Here is a 20,830-nt window from a genome sequence, read left to right as displayed (position 1 = left end):
TATGAGGCTTATATAGGCCACTAATGACCGTTTACCTGACAAACATGACTTAACGATCAATTAACAAGCTTGATTGAGGTGTTACATTCAGATAGAAATAGACCATGTAGAACATATGTTGATTCTTTGGTGGGCAGGCAATCTTTTCTACTCCATATATTGCATTTATATCTGTAATGTTTAACCCTAATGGTCTCAGAATCTTCAAAGATATTAGGGGGAAATAAACACTGTACCCAAATCCACTTTTTACAATGCTCCTGGGAAATGGGTAGGCCTCCACCATACAGTTTTACAGCTGTGATATATTTATTTATTTACATAGATCACATACTTAAATATATATATGTTAGCTGTAGGTAGCTTTGGGATAAAATTCCCATATTGTATTGTTACTAACATAAATCATAATATATCATATTTTCCTCATTTGCTCTGTAGGAGGTTCGTCATATGAAGGACATTCAAGTGGATGTGACCCCTAACCTGACATAATGTAAACGTTATACATTAAGCTCTCTCCCTCAGTGACATGAATTAGTATATTTCATATTCTCAGAACCCAACAGTAGGTTTTAAGGTGTGGCTGCATGTTTGTCGTGGACGCATCGTCACTCTTGATGTTCTTTTTCCAGATTGCAAGTGAAACACCTTTAGATGTGGTAAGTGCCAGTTGGTAACTTTTCCTCACACTTGCTTGTTTAAGGTATGGATGCAACACCCCAGTATGTCTGCAGGGGCTGGTCACTGAGATTTACCATGTTACACATGCTACTAGACTAACCTTCCAAGTAAATATGTTACAAGTCTGAACTGGCCGTCCTTGTCTTTCCTCAACTAATTGAAAGCTCAGGGACAGACATCCTGAACGACTTTGATGTCAGAGCTCCCATCAGCCCTCTACACCTCGCTGTGAGTAAAGCCTACCTGCTCCTGTAGTGGTCTCCATATGACAAATGGCACCCTATTCCCTATTTAGTACACTACTTTTGACCAGATCCTTATAGGCCCTGATCAAAAGTAGTTCACTACATAGGGAATAGGGTGCTATCTGGGAAGCAGGCATGGTGTTGATTTTACACAGGAAGTTGACTGTCCAGACAGGAATTTGGTGTGTGGTGTGTGAGTCTATCTATTCCTGATTCGTGTAAAATGCATGCATATTCTACACAGTGATGATGAGGATGATTTCCTTATTTTGCCATTTCAGTTAATCAACCTCAGAGGAGAAGTAGAGTGTTTGTTTCTCAATCACACGCTTGGCAGGGACCTCCGATGTTGATGCTGGGCGGGAGCAAAAATGGGCTCCCGATTGAAAGACTCTGGTCTACTTTAGAGGTCTAGCACTGTATTTCTGTTCAGGCGTACCACTGGTCTACTATAGGACATTGATTATATATCGATTCAGGCGTACCACTGGACTTTGCTTGAGACTGTGTTTGTCTTTCTATTCAGGCGTACCACGGCCACCACCATGCTATGGAGGTCCTGGTTCAGTCTCTGCTGGATCTAGACGTGAGGGACAGCCAGGGGCGCACCCTCTGGACCTGTCTGCCTTAAAAAGTAATGAAGAGAGGTTGGGCCAGTGCTTTGGGGCCAGGGGGTTTTCATAACCAAGTAATGAAGAGATGGAGATTGGATCCAGAGGGTTGGAGACAGGAGGTTGGAGCCAGTGGGTTGGGACCCAGTGTGTCGGGACCCAGTGTGTCAAGTTTGCTGAAGACACGAAGGCGATGAGAGGTCAGAGACTTGGCATTGTGGTGCCAGGACAACCTCTCCCTCAATGCCAGTAAGACCAAGGAGCTGATCGTGGTCTACAGGAGCAAGAGGGGAGAGCACGTCCCCATCCACATCAACAGGGCTGTTCCTTGGCGACCTAACATGGTCCACACACACCCGCACAGTCGTGGGAGGGCCAGGAGCTGAAATTTGGCATGGGCACTCGCATCCTCAAAAAGTTAAAGGGTCTTGCTCTGACCCTACGCACAATCACTAGACTGTATACAAAGCATATGAACACTCACACACACTACATTCACACTCCCACAACACACACACACACACACACACACACACACACACACACACACACACACACACACACAAACCGACACAACCCAAACACACATGCATACACATTACACACTCTCACAAACACACACCTTTACACTCATCATTTGCAGCTGCTGCTCTGTTCTTTATTTTGCTATTATTATTATTATTATCAATCCTGATGCCTAGTCACTTTACCCAGCCTTCTTGTACATATCTACTTCAAATACCTCGTACCCCTGCACACTGATCTGGAACTGGTACTCCTTGTATATAGCTTTATTCTTGGGTATTTTATTCCTCGTGTTACAATATATACAGTACCAGTCAAAAGTTTGGACACACCTACTCTTTCCAGGGTTTCTTTATTTATTTTTTACAATTTTCTACATTGTAGAACATCAAAAGTATGAAATAACACATAAGGAATCCTGAAGTAACCAAAAAAGTGTTAAACAAATCAAAATATATTTGAGATTTGAGATTCTTCAAAGTAGCCACCCTTTGCCTTGATGACAGCTTTGCACACTCTTGGCATTCACTCAACCAGCTTCATGAGGTACTCACCTGGAATGCATTTTAATTAACAGGTGTGCCTTGTTCAAAGTTAATTTGTGGAATTTATTTCCTTCTTAGTGCGTTTGAGCCAATCACTTGTTTTGTGACAAGGTAGGGGTGGTATACAGAAGATAGCCCTATTTGGTAAAATACCAAGTCCATATCATGGCAAGAACAGCTCAAATAAGCAAAGAGAAACAAAAGTCTATTATTATTTTAAGACATGAAGTTCAGTCAATCCGGAAAATTTCAAGAACTTTGAATGTTTCTTCAAGTGCAGTTGCAAAATCCATCAAGCGCTATGTCTCTCATGAGGACCGCCACAGGAAAGGAAGACCCAGAGTTACCTCTGCTGTAAAGTTCAAGTAACAGACACATCTCAACATCAACTGTTCAGAGGAGACTACGTGAATCAGGCCTTCATGGTCAAATTGCTGCAAAGAAACCACTACTAAAGGACACCAATAAGAAGAAGAGACTTGCTTGGGCCAAGAAACACCAGCAATGGACATTAGACCGGTGGAAATCTGTCCTTTTGGAAAAGCAATCCAGGTGAAGCTGGTTGAGAGAATGCCAAGAGTGTGCAAAGGGTGGCTACATTGAAGAGTCTATATAAATATAAAATAGATTTTGATATGTTTAACACTTTTTTGGTTACTACATGATTCCATATGTGTTATTTCATAGTTTTGAGTTCTTCACTATTATTTTACAATGTAGAAAATAGTCAAAATAAAGAAAAACCTTTGAATAAGTAGGTGTGTCCAAACTTTTGATTGGTACTATATATATATTCTATAGTTTTGTTCTCTACATCGTTGGGGTGGGCTCGTAAGCAAGCATTTCACGGTAAAGAGTTGATTTGAGAGGGAAAGACAAAGAGCGAGGGAGTCCAAATGTATTCTGACCTAGTCTTTAGTATGAATCCATTTTTAATGAGACGAGTACAAAACATTAAAGGAACAGTTGTCTCCATGTCTCGTCCGTACCTGGTAGAGTATTCGGATGGGGGTCCCGCAAAGTTCATCCCAATGGCTGGGGGAGGAGGGTAGGCCTCATTGGTCATGTAGAGACATATCTTTTCCAGAGAACCTACCAATTTTCCTTCCTGAGGAAATTGCAAGAAATTACCAGGCTTCCCGTTCAAACCGAAAGTGCTATTTAGAAGCATATGTTTTATTTAACCAGGTAAGTTGACTGAGAACACATTCTCATTTACAGCAATGACCTGGGGAATAGTTACAGGGGATGGGGCGGGTGAATGAGCCAATAGTAAGCTTGGGATGATTAGGTGACCGTGATGGTATGAGGGCCAGATTGGGAATTTAGCCAGGACACCAGGGTTAACACCCCTACTCTAACAATAAGTGCCATGGGATCTTTAGTGACCACAGAGAGTCAGGACACCTGTTTAACGTCCCACCCGAAAGACAGCACATGTCCCCAATCACTGCCCTGGGATATTATTTTAGACCAGAGGAAAGAGTGACTCCTACTGGCCCTCCAACACCACTTCCAGCAGCAACTGGTCTCCAATCTAGGGACTGACCAGGACCAACCCTGCTTAGCTTCAGAAGCAAGCCAGCTGTGGGATGCAGGGTGTTAAGCAGCGAATAAAATCCAACATGATTATACCACTCTACATGGAGAAATATACACTAATGGGTTCTTGTATTTGTTGCTATTTAATCAACTCAAAGTCACCACACTATTTCATTGATGTAGCCTAGTTTTAACCGGTCTATGAGGCACTGTTGGCCGACGGGTCAAATATGAGGTTATTACAGTAGCCTACCTTTCACTGAAAGATGCATTTCGGTCCTTTCCTCTCCCCTTACACCTGGCTATCAAGGGAATTTGGGAAGGTTGTGGCTGTTTATACTTCGGTTATTGTGATGATTTTGTCAGAGGAAACAAATCTGAATCTCTGATAATCTAACAGTTACGCTGTAGCGGAGATTCAGCACAATGGATAGCGCCGCAGTTGATCAATTGCACGTGAATCTAAACCCGCAGTTTATCATGTGCCATTCTTCGGCTATATTTACATCAAATCTTCTCAGGCCTACCTATTGCATCTGTTCTCCAGCAATAAAGTACATTATCAAGTTAATATTCATTTAGTCACAGCATAAATTAAACGTGAGCCTACACAATCAAATTAACTTGTCAAGACCCTGCCATTCTTCTCCGTTATTACTTTTATTCAAGACAAAATACCCCCAGTTCTCGCATTATTTTACAGACTTGGTCAGAAAGGGTAACTGATTCTCAAGACCCAGACAAACAAATGTAGAATAACATTCAATACACAAACGTAGGCTACATAACAGGGGCGGAAATCCCAGGGGGGACGGGGGGTACACGACCCCCCCATCCTGGGAAAAATATGATTTGTCCCCCCCAATATATCACTGTAAACATAACTCTGTAATTTAAATAATATGAATAATACGCAATGAAAGCAATTGTGCTGATTATAGACACTTAATAGAGTTTTTTAAGTTTCAAAAGATTGCGACCCCCCCACCCTTTGCCTCACAATGGTTTGATCCACTGCCAGTTCCTTAGTTGGCAAGGTAACAGAGGGTTCGTATCTACTGTCTGAAAGGCACTCAATGCACGTGACTGACATGAGGTTAATCCAGTCAATCGCGCCATAGCAATGATTTGTTTTATGTTGGCAGGGTTCACACACACACACACACACTAGCTGAATTTGCAGAGCTAGCGCGCAAATATTAACTATTAAGCTAGCTAGTACCTATTCCATTTATGTGGCGTCGTCAAAGATGGAATCTTTGCTATCGTCAATTTATTCCAAGATCAGCAATGTAAGTTAGTGCTTCAAAGTCCCTGTGATAAGGTTAGCGATAAACTGAAGTCCAAACTGAACAGAACTACACTCTCTTCTACCATTGTCTTAAATATATGTAATGGTCTCGTTGCAAAAGCTAAATTGTCGCAAGGGAACTTTTATTTATTTATTTTATTTCACCTTTATTTAACCCGGGTAGCAAAGATTATAGCAAACACCACTGAAACGGAATTTGTGCTCGCTAGCTTTGCAAATTCAGCTATTGTTGGAAGCCAGCCAATATGAAACAAACGGTTAAAATTACAAAAGGTTGCAGCATATGTTGTGTAAATGGTGAACTCATACAGCTGTCAACTCTTGTCACTGCAATCCGTTTCACATTTGCTAGCTACCTTTTAGATCGAAGCCCATATAGAATGATAGAAGATATGATAGAAGCCCATCTCCTACTGTAAATAACCTACACACTGTGTGTGTGTGTGTGGCCAGCCAGGTAGAAAAATGGCAGAAAAAAGACGGACATCAGAGTATTTTTCAGTACACCAAAATGCAAAGTAAGAACCCTAGTAGCCTAATATCTCAAAGACTAGTTGATAAAATGTTCATAAGAAAGAAGTGAAATGCTAATGAAAATGTTTCACAATGTCATTAGGCAGAGCAGGCAACAGATGGCACACAGACGGCAGAGCTGGGGACAGACTGGCAGAGACAGGGAGTCTCAGGTAAGTTTGTTGAGTCTTTGTTTGGCAACATTATGAAAGGTTCTCCATTTTTTTGACTTGTAAAATAGGAACATAATTGGAAAATGCCATGGATACCCCCACTCTCAACTTACACTGGTGACTGAACTAAGATCTGTTAAAGGCAATGGTATTGCTGTTGTGATTAGTTGTGTAGTTTTGGGTACCGGTAGTTAGGAGTACGGCAAACACCTTATTTCTTTGGTTCCTCAATATACATTTACCATATTACAACGTAGGCTGTGTGTTACAGCACTACTTTTGGTGTCCCCCTCAGGAATTGCTCTTCAGAAAATGTCATGTAATTGTCCCCTCCAAAGTTGATATCAGATTTTCGCCCCTGCTACATAAAATAACCTGGAAGGCCTACCCTGTAGCAAACAAAATATTTGCATAGGCCGTAACGGTTTAACTTGCTTCAAAACAGGCTGAATTCAGGTTGGCATAAGTGAGTAAAGCGGTGCCACAGAAATTGTTTTGAATTAAAGCAGATACCTACCGGTAGCTCAAAAGTTGGAGCCAATTTTGTTGCTGTATTAACTGCATTTAAAGGTTGCGTGTACATGCTCTTTGAATTCATGGCGACTATAAGTACGACGCACACCCCGAGCGTTGATCATGCGGATAGAGAAGGCCTGTATGAACAGACTTCACCTCACGCTTTTCATAGAAATTAACCGGTTAATTTCTCCCATGTAATCGGAGTGGGTGGGAAATCCTGGTAAAACTGTTCCCCCCCATCAAACCCTAGGTTAGAGGCGCTACAAGCAACTCTGGGAGAGCTAGGACCTGATAGCAGCCTGCCAGCTAAAGCAGGTTAGCATTGACTTATTTAACCTGAAAGTTTGGATTGTCACTGGGATATGAAGACCAACCGCCAAAACGATGGGCTAATGAGACGAGAGCTGGTTTCACATGTAAGCATTCACTAATAGGAAACCAAGTCAGTCAGGAGAGAAGACACCCAGCAGAGTAATTTAAATGCAAGTTGACAACCGTGATATTAGTTAGCACTGAAACCCCGATTCTAGCAACATCCTCATATGTACCAACCCCAGACACTGTGTTCCACAACCATCAAGTTAAAATGAACTAGAACCCATTCCACATCATGTGATGCTACTAGCATAAATTGACCAACACTGAGCAAATGTAGCTTAAACACAGGGGTCAAAGTATTAATATATTGCAGCTTATCAAAATAAATGTTGCCAAGTAGGAACCGCCAAAACAATACTGAGGACACAAGTATTACAGTTAATGTTTAATTGAGCCAAAACAAGCAAATGCAGTTACACACACAGACAACCTGGACTAGAGTACCCATGAACTCTTGCATGTCCCACGTCAGATATCCATGTTTGTGGTCAACGGGGCTCCGATGAAGCGGTGAACAGTTCCTTAGAGGTAGCGTCGTCAGACGGGGCCAGTCGCAGCTTCAGAGGTAGCGTGCGTCAGACGGGGCCAGTCGCAGCTTCAGAGGTAGCGTCGTCAGACGGGGGCCAGTCGCAGCTTCAGAGGTAGCGGCCAGACAGTCGCAGCTTCAGAGGCAGGGTCAGACGGGGGCCAGTCGCAGCTTCAGAGGTAGCGGCACAGTTCCTCAGAGGCGTGGTCAGACGGGGGGCCAGTCGCAGCTTCAGAGGTAGCGGCCAGACAGTTCCTCAAAGGCATGGTCAGACGGGGGCCAGTCGCAGCTTCAGAGGTAGCGTCAGTCAGACGGGGCCAGTCGCAGCTTCAGAGGTAGCGTGCGTCAGACGGGGGGCCAGTCGCAGCTTCAGAGGTAGCGTCAAGTCAGACGGGGGCCAGTCGCAGCTTCAGAGGTAGCGTCGTCAGACGGGCCAGTCGCAGCTTCAGAGGTAGCGTGCGTCAGACGGGGCCAGTCGCAGCTTCAGAGGTAGCGTCGTCAGACGGGCCAGTCGCAGCTTCAGAGGTAGCGTCGTCAGACGGGCCAGTCGCAGCTTCAGAGGTAGCGTCGTCAGACGGGCCAGTCGCAGCTTCAGAGGTAGCGTCGTCAGACGGGCCAGTCGCAGCTTCAGAGGTAGCGTCGTCAGACGGGCCAGTCGCAGCTTCAGAGGTAGCGTCGTCAGACGGGCCAGTCGCAGCTTCAGAGGTAGCGTCGTCAGACGGGCCAGTCGCAGCTTCAGAGGTAGCGTCGTCAGACGGGCCAGTCGCAGCGTCGTCAGAGGACATGCGCCTCAGCTTCTCCTCAGAGGACAGGGCATCATTTGCCTGAGAGCTACCATGGTTTGGAGAAGCTTGGGATTCTACTTCGTTAGTCTCTAAATACTCTATAGAAAAAACAAAAGGAACAGTTGGGTATTCTACAGCAACACATCTGTTCCACACGGTCTAGGCCGAATTGCCAGTCGAATGTTGAACCCAACAGTTTTCAAAGTATATGTTTCAGGCCGTACCTTCTCTGTCTTGTTTAGCGTCAGACCCTATGGATCGGAGCAAGGCCAGGGCATGCTCAATGGAGACGTCATTTGATGACAGCTCTGAAAAAAACGTAGGTTAAGGTACACAAGCAAAATTACCAAATCAAAGGCTTTGACAACGTTATTTAGACTGAGTTACTCTATGGTGTTGAATGAGTGTCAAACACAGCAGCACCATAGACAGTGACAAAGAACATAGCTAGAAGGGTTGTGGAAAGAAACACTTACCTCCAAGTCTCCTCTGCAGAGAGACTTGATCTTGCTTCTGGGACTTTCCAACAGGGTAACAAGAAACTGAGGAGAAAGTGTTGACAGAAGTTGAGTTCACACAAAATAGCTACATATATTAATAATAGATGACCAATGCGGAAGAAACAGACAGTCAAATTTGAATCTCCAACTTATAAAGTTAAGCATATTTCCCAAACAAATCCCTTCAATCCAAATAAAACGTTAGTGAACCAACCTTTGACAACCCCCACAGTCATCACAAAGAGCAGCAATTCTCTCACACCTCCCATGATCATGAGAATAGTCTGTGTTATCAACAGGTAATGTCTTCCCATGGCCTGTATGAGGCTTATATAGGCCACTAATGACCGTTTACCTGACAAACATGACTTAACGATCAATTAACAAGCTTGATTGAGGTGTTACATTCAGATAGAAATAGACCATGTAGAACATATGTTGATTCTTTGGTGGGCAGGCAATCTTTTCTACTCCATATATTGCATTTATATCTGTAATGTTTAACCCTAATGGTCTCAGAATCTTCAAAGATATTAGGGGGAAATAAACACTGTACCCAAATCCACTTTTTACAATGCTCCTGGGAAATGGGTAGGCCTCCACCATACAGTTTTACAGCTGTGATATATTTATTTATTTACATAGATCACATACTTAAATATATATATGTTAGCTGTAGGTAGCTTTGGGATAAAATTCCCATATTGTATTGTTACTAACATAAATCATAATATATCATATTTTCCTCATTTGCTCTGTAGGAGGTTCGTCATATGAAGGACATTCAAGTGGATGTGACCCCTAACCTGACATAATGTAAACGTTATACATTAAGCTCTCTCCCTCAGTGACATGAATTAGTATATTTCATATTCTCAGAACCCAACAGTAGGTTTTAAGGTGTGGCTGCATGTTTGTCGTGGACGCATCGTCACTCTTGATGTTCTTTTTCCAGATTGCAAGTGAAACACCTTTAGATGTGGTAAGTGCCAGTTGGTAACTTTTCCTCACACTTGCTTGTTTAAGGTATGGATGCAACACCCCAGTATGTCTGCAGGGGCTGGTCACTGAGATTTACCATGTTACAAATGCTACTAGACTAACCTTCCAAGTAAATATGTTACAAGTCTGAACTGGCCGTCCTTGTCTTTCCTCAACTAATTGAAAGCTCAGGGACAGACATCCTGAACGACTTTGATGTCAGAGCTCCCATCAGCCCTCTACACCTCGCTGTGAGTAAAGCCTACCTGCTCCTGTAGTGGTCTCCATATGACAAATGGCACCCTATTCCCTATTTAGTACACTACTTTTGACCAGATCCTTATAGGCCCTGATCAAAAGTAGTTCACTACATAGGGAATAGGGTGCTATCTGGGAAGCAGGCATGGTGTTGATTTTCCACAGGAAGTTGACTGTCCAGACAGACTCACACACCAAATTCCTATCTATTCCTGATTCGTGTAAAATACATGCATATTCTACACAGTGATGATGAGGATGATTTCCTTATTTTGCCATTTGAGTTAATCAACCTCAGAGGAGAAGTAGAGTGTTTGTTTCTCAATCCCACGCTTGGCAGGGACCTCCGATGTTGATGCTGGGCGGGAGCAAAAATGGGCTCCCGATTGAAAGACTCTGGTCTACTTTAGAGGTCTAGCACTGTATTTCTGTTCAGGCGTACCACTGGTCTACTATAGGACATTGATTATATATCTATTCAGGCGTACCACTGGACTTTGCTTGAGACTGTGTTTGTGTTTCTATTCAGGCGTACCACGGCCACCACCATGCTATGGAGGTTCTGGTTCAGTCTCTGCTGGATCTAGACGTGAGGGACAGCCAGGGGCGCACCCTCTGGACCTGTCTGCCTTAAAAAGCCATGTGGAGTGTGTTGACGTCCTCATCAACCAGGGAGCCTCCATCCTGGTTAAGGACTTCACCCTGAAGAGGACCCCCATCCACACTGCATGTACACATAGAATATCACATAGAGCTTCTGTAATTAAAAAGTTTTCCTGACCAAGATGGCCATTTGTTTGGTCATGTTGCTAGGACGACAATGTCCACTCTAGGGATGTTACATGGTATAGTGTGAAAATACACACTAGACACTGATCTAAGGTCATTTTTTTGTCATGTTCTCCACTAATGATTGAGGATCTAGGGAGGGTAAGCTGATCCTACATCAGTGCACAGGGGAGACTTCTATCCAGAGCCAGGTACACAGCTAGCAGGTGACAGGCTTCGATGGCCTCAGCCCCAAAATTCTTTATTATCTGCTGTGTTAACATCATGAGGATGTCATCTAGCAACACCACTGTTCTAGAAATCTGTCTGTTCATGTGAAGGTTATAGTCGTCCAGCAATCTGCTCATATCCTCTCTGTTTATCCTCCTCTAGCTACCAACGGTCAATCATCTGACATTCTTATATCCTCTCTGTTTATCCTCCTCTAGCTACCAACGGTCAATCATCTGACATTCTTATATCCTCTCTGTTTATCCTCCTCTAGCTACCAACGGTCAATCATCTGACATTCTTATATCCTCTCTGTTTGTCCTCCTCTAGCTACCAACGGTCATTCAGAGTGTTTGCGTTTGCTGATTGGAAATGCTGACCTCCAGAGTGCAGTGGACTTTCAAGACGGGAATAGACAGTAAGTCACTTGGGTTTTGGATACAATTCCTGAAATAAAGAGATTTTGACATTGGGGCTGCATCCCAAATGGCAACCTATACCCTACTTCGTGCACTACTTTAAACCAAAGCCCTATGGGCTCAGGTCAAAAGTAGTGTACGATATAGGGAATAGGGTTGCCATTTGGGACTCAACCCTGGTTATTACCAGTTTTTTGTCTTTTCCACCCTTGTCTGTCAGACGTGGTCAAGTGTAAATATGACTTCTTACATGAGCCTGACAGTGCATCTCACGAAAGACTGAACACTATCTCAGGCTAACATAGTTTGGAAAGCAATTGGCTATTGCTTCAAAGAGAAGACAATGAAAAGACTAATCTGTCTTTTAGTTATCAAAATTCTCAACTTAATTGAGCGAACAGTATTTTTGGCATTGGCTATATCCCCGGTGAGTGTGCATATTCACTTTCTTTATCCCTGGGTCAGTGCCACTTGAAAGTCATATTGAAAAAGATTCTGCTAATCTCTATAGTCATATAAAGTGTAGTAGAATTGCACGATAAAACATATTTTAAAAAGGCCAATTTTTTTTCCTGTAAAGAGAAACATATCTGATATAGCCTAGCCTAGCCTTACTCCATCACGCGCTGCATTGAACAGCCGTTTTTTTGCGAACGGTGATTGAGTTATATTATTAGCCTAAATAATGACTATCCAATTTACTAATCACATTAGCAATAGTTAGCTATCTTACATAAGTCTGTAAATGTGATGATGCATAGAATGCTTTATATATTTTTTATGGTGAAAATTAGCTTCCCCTTAACTTGAGACTCGCATGCCTATGAGCAAGACAGTTAGGCCTAAACACTCTGTTTTCCTTTGCTAATGTTTCCCCGCCGTCCGTCCGTCCGTCGGCTGTCAGTTATGTCGATGACTGTGTACATACGGCACGCCAATCACCAACACCGGAAGTCCCATGACCGTCACAGCCCTAGTTGTATGCTTGAGTTTGTTCAAGAGAGGCTTTGATGCCAGATTTTTGCAGATTTTGCTTTAGTTTTCCTCAGCCTGTGTTTTGTTTCTCTCTCCTTTTCCTGTTAGATGGTGAGGCTGCTTCTCTCCAGAGGAGCCAACATTAATGCTTTTGACAAGAAGGACCGCCGAGCAATCCACTGGGCTGCTTACATGGGTAATGAGTTGACCACATCATTTACATTCTGACTAATGTCCTTATCCCAGTGAGTGAATGAATTGGCTGTGTGTTACCCTCACAGCTCAGCTGTATGGTCTACCTCTAGTGTGTTATTATGTCAGAATGATGGACTAAGTATGTTGATAAGATGTAGGTTTTCAATTGTACTAACACGATGTAGGTATTGCTAATGGTGCTGTGTACCACTGTAAACTAACCTCTCTCCCTCTATATCTCAGCCTATCTCTTTGCATGTCTCTCTCTCTCTCCATCTCTGTTTCTCACTCTGTCTCTCTTCCCCTCCCCCATAGTGCACATTGAGGAGGTGAAACTGCTGGCCTCTCATGGATCAGAGGTGTCCTGTAAAGACAAGAAGGCCTACACCCCTCTCCACTCTGCAGCCTTCAGCGGCATGATCAGCACGGTCAAGCAACTCCTGGACCTTGGGGTGGATGTGAATCAATGCATACATACACCTCCCCGCATTCAACTGTGTAGTCCCTGTTCAATTACAACGCCACGAAAAGACAGAGCTCTAGTGTGTTGGAGAATGATTTCCTTTCAAGTAATGAAGATATGGAGGTTGGGCCAGGGGTTTGGGACCAGGGGGTTGGGACCAGTGTGTTGTGGCCAGGGATTTTTCATAAGAAAGTAATGAAGAGAGGTTGGGCCAGTGCGTTGGGGCCAGGGGGTTTTCATAACCAAGTAATGAAGAGATGGAGATTGGATCCAGAGGGTTGGAGACAGGAGGTTGGAGCCAGTGGGTTGGGACCCAGTGTGTCGGGACCCAGTGTGTCAAGTTTGCTGACGACACGAAGGCGATGAGAGGTCAGAGACTTGGCATTGTGGTGCCAGGACAACCTCTCCCTCAATGCCAGTAAGACCAAGGAGCTGATCGTGGACTACAGGAGCAAGAGGGGAGAGCACGTCCCCATCCACATCAACAGGGCTGTTCCTTGGCGACCTAACATGGCCCACACACACCTGCACAGTCGTGAAGAGGGCGCGCCAGGAGGCTGAAATATTTGGCATGGGCACTCGCATCCTCAAAAAGTTAAAGGGTCTTGCTCTGACCCTACGCACAATCACTAGACTGTATACAAAGCATATGCACACTCACACACACTACATTCACACTCCCACACACACACACACACACACACACAAACCGACACAACCCAAACACACATGCATACACATTACACACTCTCACAAACACACACATCATTTGCAGCTGCTGCTCTGTTCTTTATTTTGCTATTATTATTATATATCCTGATGCCTAGTCACTTTACCCTGCCTTCTTGTACATATCTACCTCAAATACCTCGTACCCCTGCACACTGATCTGGAACTGGTACTCCTTGTATATAGCTTTATTCTTGGGTATTTTATTCCTCGCGTTACAATATATACAGTACCAGTCAAAAGTTTATTTTTTTTTACAATTTTCTACATTGTAGAACATCAAAAATATGAAATAACACATAAGGAATCCTGTAGTAACCAAAAAAGTGTTAAACAAATGAAAATATATTTTATATTTGAGATTCTTCAAAGTAGCTACCCTTTGCCTTGATGACAGCTTTGCACACTCTTGGCATTCACTCAACCAGCTTCATGAGGTACTCACCTGGAATGCATTTCATTTAACAGGTGTGCCTTGTTCAAAGTTAATTTGTGGAATTTATTTCCTTCTTAGTGCGTTTGAGCCAATCACTTGTTTTGTGACAAGGTAGGGGTGGTATACAGAAGATAGCCCTATTTGGTAAAATACCAAGTCCATATTTTTTTACATTTTACATTTTAGTCATTTAGCAGACACTCTTATCCAGAGCGACTTACAGTAGTGAATGCATACATTTCATACAATTTCATACATTGTTTTTTTTCCTGTGCTGGCCCCCCCGTGGGAATCGAACCCTCAACCCTGGTGTTGCAAACACCATGCTCTACCAACTGAGCTACAGGGAAGGCATATCATGGCAAGAACTTTGAATGTTTCTTCAAGTGCAGTTGCAAAATCCATCAAGCGCTATGTCTCTCATGAGGACCGCCACAGGAAAGGAAGACCCAGAGTTACCTCTGCTGTAAAGTTCAAGTAACAGACACATCTCAACATCAACTGTTCAGAGGAGACTACGTGAATCAGGCCTTCATGGTCAAATTGCTGCAAAGAAGCCACTACTAAAGAACACCAATAAGAAGAAGAGACTTGCTTGGGCCAAGAAACACCAGCAATGGACATTAGACCGGTGGAAATCTGTCCTTTTGGAAAAGCAATCCAGGTGAAGCTGGTTGAGAGAATGCCAAGAGTGTGCAAAGGGTGGCTACATTGAAGAGTCTATATAAATATAAAATTGATTTTGATATGTTCAACACTTTTTTGGTTACTACATGATTCCATATGTCTTATTTCATAGTTTTGAGTTCTTCACTATTATTTTACAATGTAGAAAATAGTCAAAATAAAGAAAAACCTTTGAATGAGTAGGTGTGTCCAAACTTTTGATTGGTACTGTATATATATATTATATACTGCTCAAAAAAATAAAGGGAACACTTAAACAACACATCCTAGATCTGAATGAAAGAAATAATCTTATTAAATACTTTTTTCTTTACATAGTTGAATGTGCTGACAACAAAATCACACAAAAATAATCAATGGAAATCCAATTTATCAACCCATGGAGGTCTGGATTTGGAGTCACACTCAAAATTAAAGTGGAAAACCACACTACAGGCTGATCCAACTTTGATGTAATGTCCTTAAAACAAGTCAAAATGAGGCTCAGTAGTGTGTGTGGCCTCCACGTGCCTGTATGACCTCCCTACAACGCCTGGGCATGCTCCTGATGAGGTGGCGGATGGTCTCCTGAGGGATCTCCTCCCAGACCTGGACTAAAGCATCCGCCAACTCCTGGACAGTCTGTGGTGCAACGTGGCATTGGTGGATGGAGCGAGACATGATGTCCCAGATGTGCTCAATTGGATTCAGGTCTGGGGAACGGGTGGGCCAGCCCATAGCATCAATGCCTTCCTCTTGCAGGAACTGCTGACACACTCCAGCCACATGAGGTCTAGCATTGTCTTGCATTAGGAGGAACCCAGGGCCAACCGCACCAGCATATGGTCTCACAAGGGGTCTGAGGATCTCATCTCGGTACCTAATGGCAGTCAGGCTACCTCTGGCGAGCACATGGAGGGCTGTGCGGCCCCCCAAAGAAATGCCACCCCACACCATGACTGACCCACCACCAAACCGGTCATGCTGGAGGATGTTGCAGGCAGCGGAACGTTCTCCACGGGCGTCAGCAGACTCTGTCACGTCTGTCACGTGCTCAGTGTGAACCTGCTTTCATCTGTAAAGAGCACAGGGCGCCAGTGGCGAATTTGCCAATCTTTTTGTTCTCTGGCAAATGCCAAACGTCCTGCACGGTGTTGGGCTGTAAGCACAACCCCCACCTGTGGACGTCGGGCCCTCAAACCACCCTCATGGAGTCTGTTTCTGACCATTTGAGCAGACACATGCACATTTGTGGCCTGCTGGAGGTCATTTTGCAGGGCTCTGGCAGTGCTTCTCCTGCTCCTCCTTGCACAAAGGCGGAGGTAGCGGTCCTGCTGCTGGGTTGTTGCCCTCCTACGGCCTCCTCCACGTCTCCTGATGTACTGGCCTGTCTCCTGGTAGCGCCTCCATAGTCTGGACACTACGCTGACAGACACAGCAAACCTTCTTGCCACAGCTCACATTGATGTGCCATCCTGGATGAGCTGCACTACCTGAGCCACTTGTGTGGGTTGTAGACTCCGTCTCATGCTACCACTAGAGTGAAAGCACCGCCAGCATTCAAAAGTGACCAAAACATCAGCCAGGAAGCCTAGGAACTGAGAAGTGGTCTGTGGTCCCCATCTGCAGAACCACTCCTTTATTGGGGGTGTCTTGCTAATTGCCTATAATTTCCACCTGTTGTCTATTCCATTTGCACAACAGCATGTGAAATGTATTGTCAATCAGTGTTGCTTCCTAAGTGGACAGTTTGATTTCACAGAAGTGTAATTGACTTGGAGTTACATTGTGTTGTTTAAGTGTTCCCTTTATTTTTTTGAGCAGTGTATATATATTATATATATATATTCTATAGTTTTGTTCTCTGCATCGTTGGGGTGGGCTCGTAAGCAAGCATTTCACGGTAAAGAGTTGATTTGAGAGGGAAAGACAAAGAGCGAGGGAGTCCAAATGTATTCTGACCTAGTCTTTAGTATGAATCCATTTTTAATGAGATGAGTACAAAACATTAAAGGAACAGTTGTCTCCATGTCTCGTCCGTACCTGGTAGAGTATTCGGGTGGGGGTCCCGCAAAGTTCATCCCAATGGCTGGGGGAGGAGGGTAGGCCTCATTGGTCATGTAGGGACATATCTTTTCCAGAGAATCTACCAATTTTCTACCAAATTGCAAGAAATTACCGGGATTCCCGTTCAAACCGAAAGTGCTATTTAGAAGCATATGTTTTATTTAACCAGGTAAGTTGACTGAGAACACATTCTCATTTACAGCAATGACCTGGGGAATAGTTACAGGGGAGGGGGGGTGAATGAGCCAATAGTAAGCTTGGGATGATTAGGTGACCGTGATGGTATGAGGGCCAGATTGGGAATTTAGCCAGGACACCAGGGTTAACACCCCTACTCTAACAATAAGTGCCATGGGATCTTTAGTGACCACAGAGAGTCAGGACACCTGTTTAACGTCCCACCCGAAAGACAGCACATGTCCCCAATCACTGTCCTGGGATATTATTTTAGACCAGAGGAAAGAGTGACTCCTACTGGCCCTCCAACACCACTGTTAAAGGAATTTTATATCTTGATGATAATAATCAATAATCAATTCGCCTTAACTAATGCCCAAGGTTTGTAAGACAATGGGTTAAAATAATTAGGCAAGGACTCAGCTTTCTGCAAAAGGTTTCTGTAGCTTTATTCAGAGAACGTTCTGGCGTCAGGATAACAAAACAGTCATTATATAGTTCTTGCTTACTTACGCACATGCATTTACACACAATCCGTTGGTGACCTGCAACCCCCATAAACTTCTCACTCTGTTTATCACCTTCTGGCTCAGCCTGTTCCTTTCCTTCAAGGTTAGGAACTCTCTGAAGTTTTACTCCCTTGACCATCTGCTTCTGTAGCTATACTAATTGCATACACACATTTCTTTCCCTCTCCAGTGGTTCCTGGACTTTCCGGAACTAATCAGACCAATCGATCCCTACATTGATCATTACATTGATTATTCATTAACCCTGCTGTATGACTAATAATTCATCATGGTTTATTGATTCATTTACCTTTATTAGATAATTCTCTTATCAATTCCACCCTTAAATGATTCAATAATTCACCATGATGATCAGATGCTATATGAGAACCCTACTAATCACATTCTATATGTAATCACACATAATTATACGCTATATGGAAATACAAATAATCGCTATATGGAAATACAAATAATCACACGCTATATGGAAATACAACTAATCACACGCTATATGGAAATTAATTGTGATACAAGGATTAAACAAAACCAATACATGAATATTCCTCCTACTCCTCCATTACTGTCCTAGGCCTATTTCCAATTATGACACTTCGATTCAGGATTTTCATCATCATTTTCATTAAAGGAACAGTCTATCAAAACATTGAAAATTCTATCTAAACGTTGAAAATTGTTTCATCAAACATTGGCTCCTCGTTATTGAAAGAAACGGAGCCATCTTCCTGGCCTGGAGGCCCGCATTCGCCATCCCACTGATCGGAGCTCGGAATTGGTCCATATCTCACCATCTGCTGCGTCATCGATCTCTCTAGAGTCCTGGTGATTAAACCTCTCACACATGGGACGAGACAACATCCACACAACACAAACACACTCATATGGGTGAAAGCAGCCCATAATACAGTTCTTACAACACTTTTCCATTTCCCAAACATGGGATGTGTTATCAGGAATGTACGTGTAGCGCTGAACCTAATCATTCTACCTACACTGCCCTCTTCTGCCAATAACATATCGAGAGTCAGTCTATTTTACCAGGTCATGAGGGAGGTGGCGGATAATTGGTCAGAGAACCTCTTTACTGCATCCCCGTTTTCATTCATGAATCTCTGTTGATTATTAAAGATGTCATTAATCCAATCCACATTTCTATTTATTGTCAACCACCAAAATAATGTAGTGTTAAAGCCTTCACATATTTGATTCATAGCTTTGTATTCATCTGGAACTTCCCTGAGGATGCCAATAGCATCCATCTTGTAAAGCTACTCCCATCCTGGTCAAAACTCCTCCTGTGCCTACTTTAGCCTCCTATAACTGGCCTCTGATGACTAACTCGAACTGGTTGGACCAATAACCCCAGGGCGCAAGTTCCTAACCACCCTTTGTGGTAATTTCTGTCGTATGCATCCTTTACTGGTACTGGCCCACCCTACATCAGTTATAGGTGCTATGAGGTTAAACATTTTCTCCTGTGCTTTCAAACTTAAGTCAGTCACATTAACCTCTATGGGCTGGGTGGGACGCTTGCGTCCCACCTACTCAACAGCCAGTTGAATCCTGTGGCGCGTTATTGAAATACCTTAGATATGCTATTACTTCAATTTTTCAAAAATATGACTATTTTACACCATTTTAAAGATAAGACTCTCGTTAATCTAACCACACTGTCCGATTTCAAAAAGGCTTTACAACGAAAGCAAAACATTAGATTATGTCAGCAGAGTACCAAGCCAGAAATAATCAGACACCCATTTTTCAAGCTAGCATATAATGTCACATAAACCCAAACCACAGCTAAATGTAGCACTAAGCTTTGATGATCTTCATCAGATGACAACCCTAGGACATTATGTTATACAATACATGCATGTTTTGTTCAATCAAGTTCATATTTATATCAAAAAACAGCTTTTTACATTAGCATGTGACTAGCATGTGACTAGCATTCCCACCGAACACTGCCGGTGAATTTACTAAATTACTCACGATAAACGTTCACAAAAAGCATAACAATTATTTTAAGAATTATAGATACAGAACTCCTCTATGCACTCGATATGTCCGATTTTAAAATAGCTTTTCGGTGAAAGCACATTTTGCAATATTCTCAGTAGATAGCCCGGCATCACAGGGCTAGCTATTTAGACACCCAGCAAGTTTAGCACTCATCAAAGTCAGATTTACTATAAGAAAAATGTTATTACCTTTGTTGTCTTCGTCAGAATGCACTCCCAGGACTTCTACTTCAATAACAAATGTTGGTTTGGTCCAAAATAATCCATCGTTATATCCAAACAGCGGCGTTTTGTTCGTGCGTTCTAGACACTATCCTAAAGGGTAAATAAGGGTGGCGAGCATGGTGCAATTCGTGACAAAAAATTCTAAATATTCCATTACCGTACTTCGAAGCATGTCAACCGCTGTTTAAAATCAATTTTTATGCCATTTTTCTCATAAAAAGCGATAATATTCCGACCGGGAATCTGCTTTTAGGTAAACAGACAAAGGAAAAGAAAGCATTCAGTCGAAGCGGGCACGCGCCTAAGCCCATAGTACTCTGAGTGGCCAATTGCCAAACGCGATAATGTGTTTCAGCCAGAGCCTGCATCGATATCGTTCAGCTTTTTCCCGGGCTCTGAGAACCTATGGAAGCCGTAGGAAGTGTCACGTTATTGCACAGATCCTGAGTCTTCAATAAAAAGAGCCAAGATGAAAAACTACTTCTCAGACAGGCCACTTCCTGCTTGAAATCTTCTCAGGTTTTGGCCAGCCATATGAGTTCTGTTATACTCACAGACACCATTCAAATAGTTGTAGAAACTTTAGGGTGTTTTCTATCCAAAGCCAATAATTATATGCATATTCTAGTTACTGGGCAGGAGTAGTAACCAGATTAAATCGGGTACGTTTTTTATCCAGCCGTGTCAATACTGCCCCCTAGCCCTAACAGGTTAACGATTACTTTCAGCCATTAAAATCATCTAAGTTCTCGGTGCCATTCTTGTATCTATAACACTGGTATTCATCCGGAATTTAGGTGAACCGAGGTGGGTTGGCTGAGTACTTCAATC

General features: G+C 43.1%; 1 pseudogene across 1 annotated transcript in view; it reads right to left on the bottom strand.

The window, feature by feature from the left end:
* Positions 1-7,923: 7,923 nt before the first annotated feature.
* The window catches only part of LOC123733356 (polysialoglycoprotein-like), a 32,471-nt pseudogene continuing 19,564 nt past the window's right edge, over positions 7,924-20,830 (bottom strand). The window contains exons 5-8 of the transcript XR_006763741.1: positions 9,073-9,213; positions 8,835-8,900; positions 8,583-8,666; positions 7,924-8,456 (exon numbers count right to left, since the gene is read on the bottom strand). The product of XR_006763741.1 is annotated as a polysialoglycoprotein-like (transcript). The remainder of the gene's footprint in view (positions 8,457-8,582; positions 8,667-8,834; positions 8,901-9,072; positions 9,214-20,830) is intronic.

Source organism: Salmo salar, chromosome ssa02, assembly GCF_905237065.1.
Source record: "Salmo salar chromosome ssa02, Ssal_v3.1, whole genome shotgun sequence".
In the NCBI taxonomy this organism is placed as follows: domain Eukaryota; kingdom Metazoa; phylum Chordata; class Actinopteri; order Salmoniformes; family Salmonidae; genus Salmo; species Salmo salar.
The sequence above is the reverse complement of the archived record's forward strand: the minus strand, read 5'-3'. Positions and strand labels throughout refer to the sequence as shown.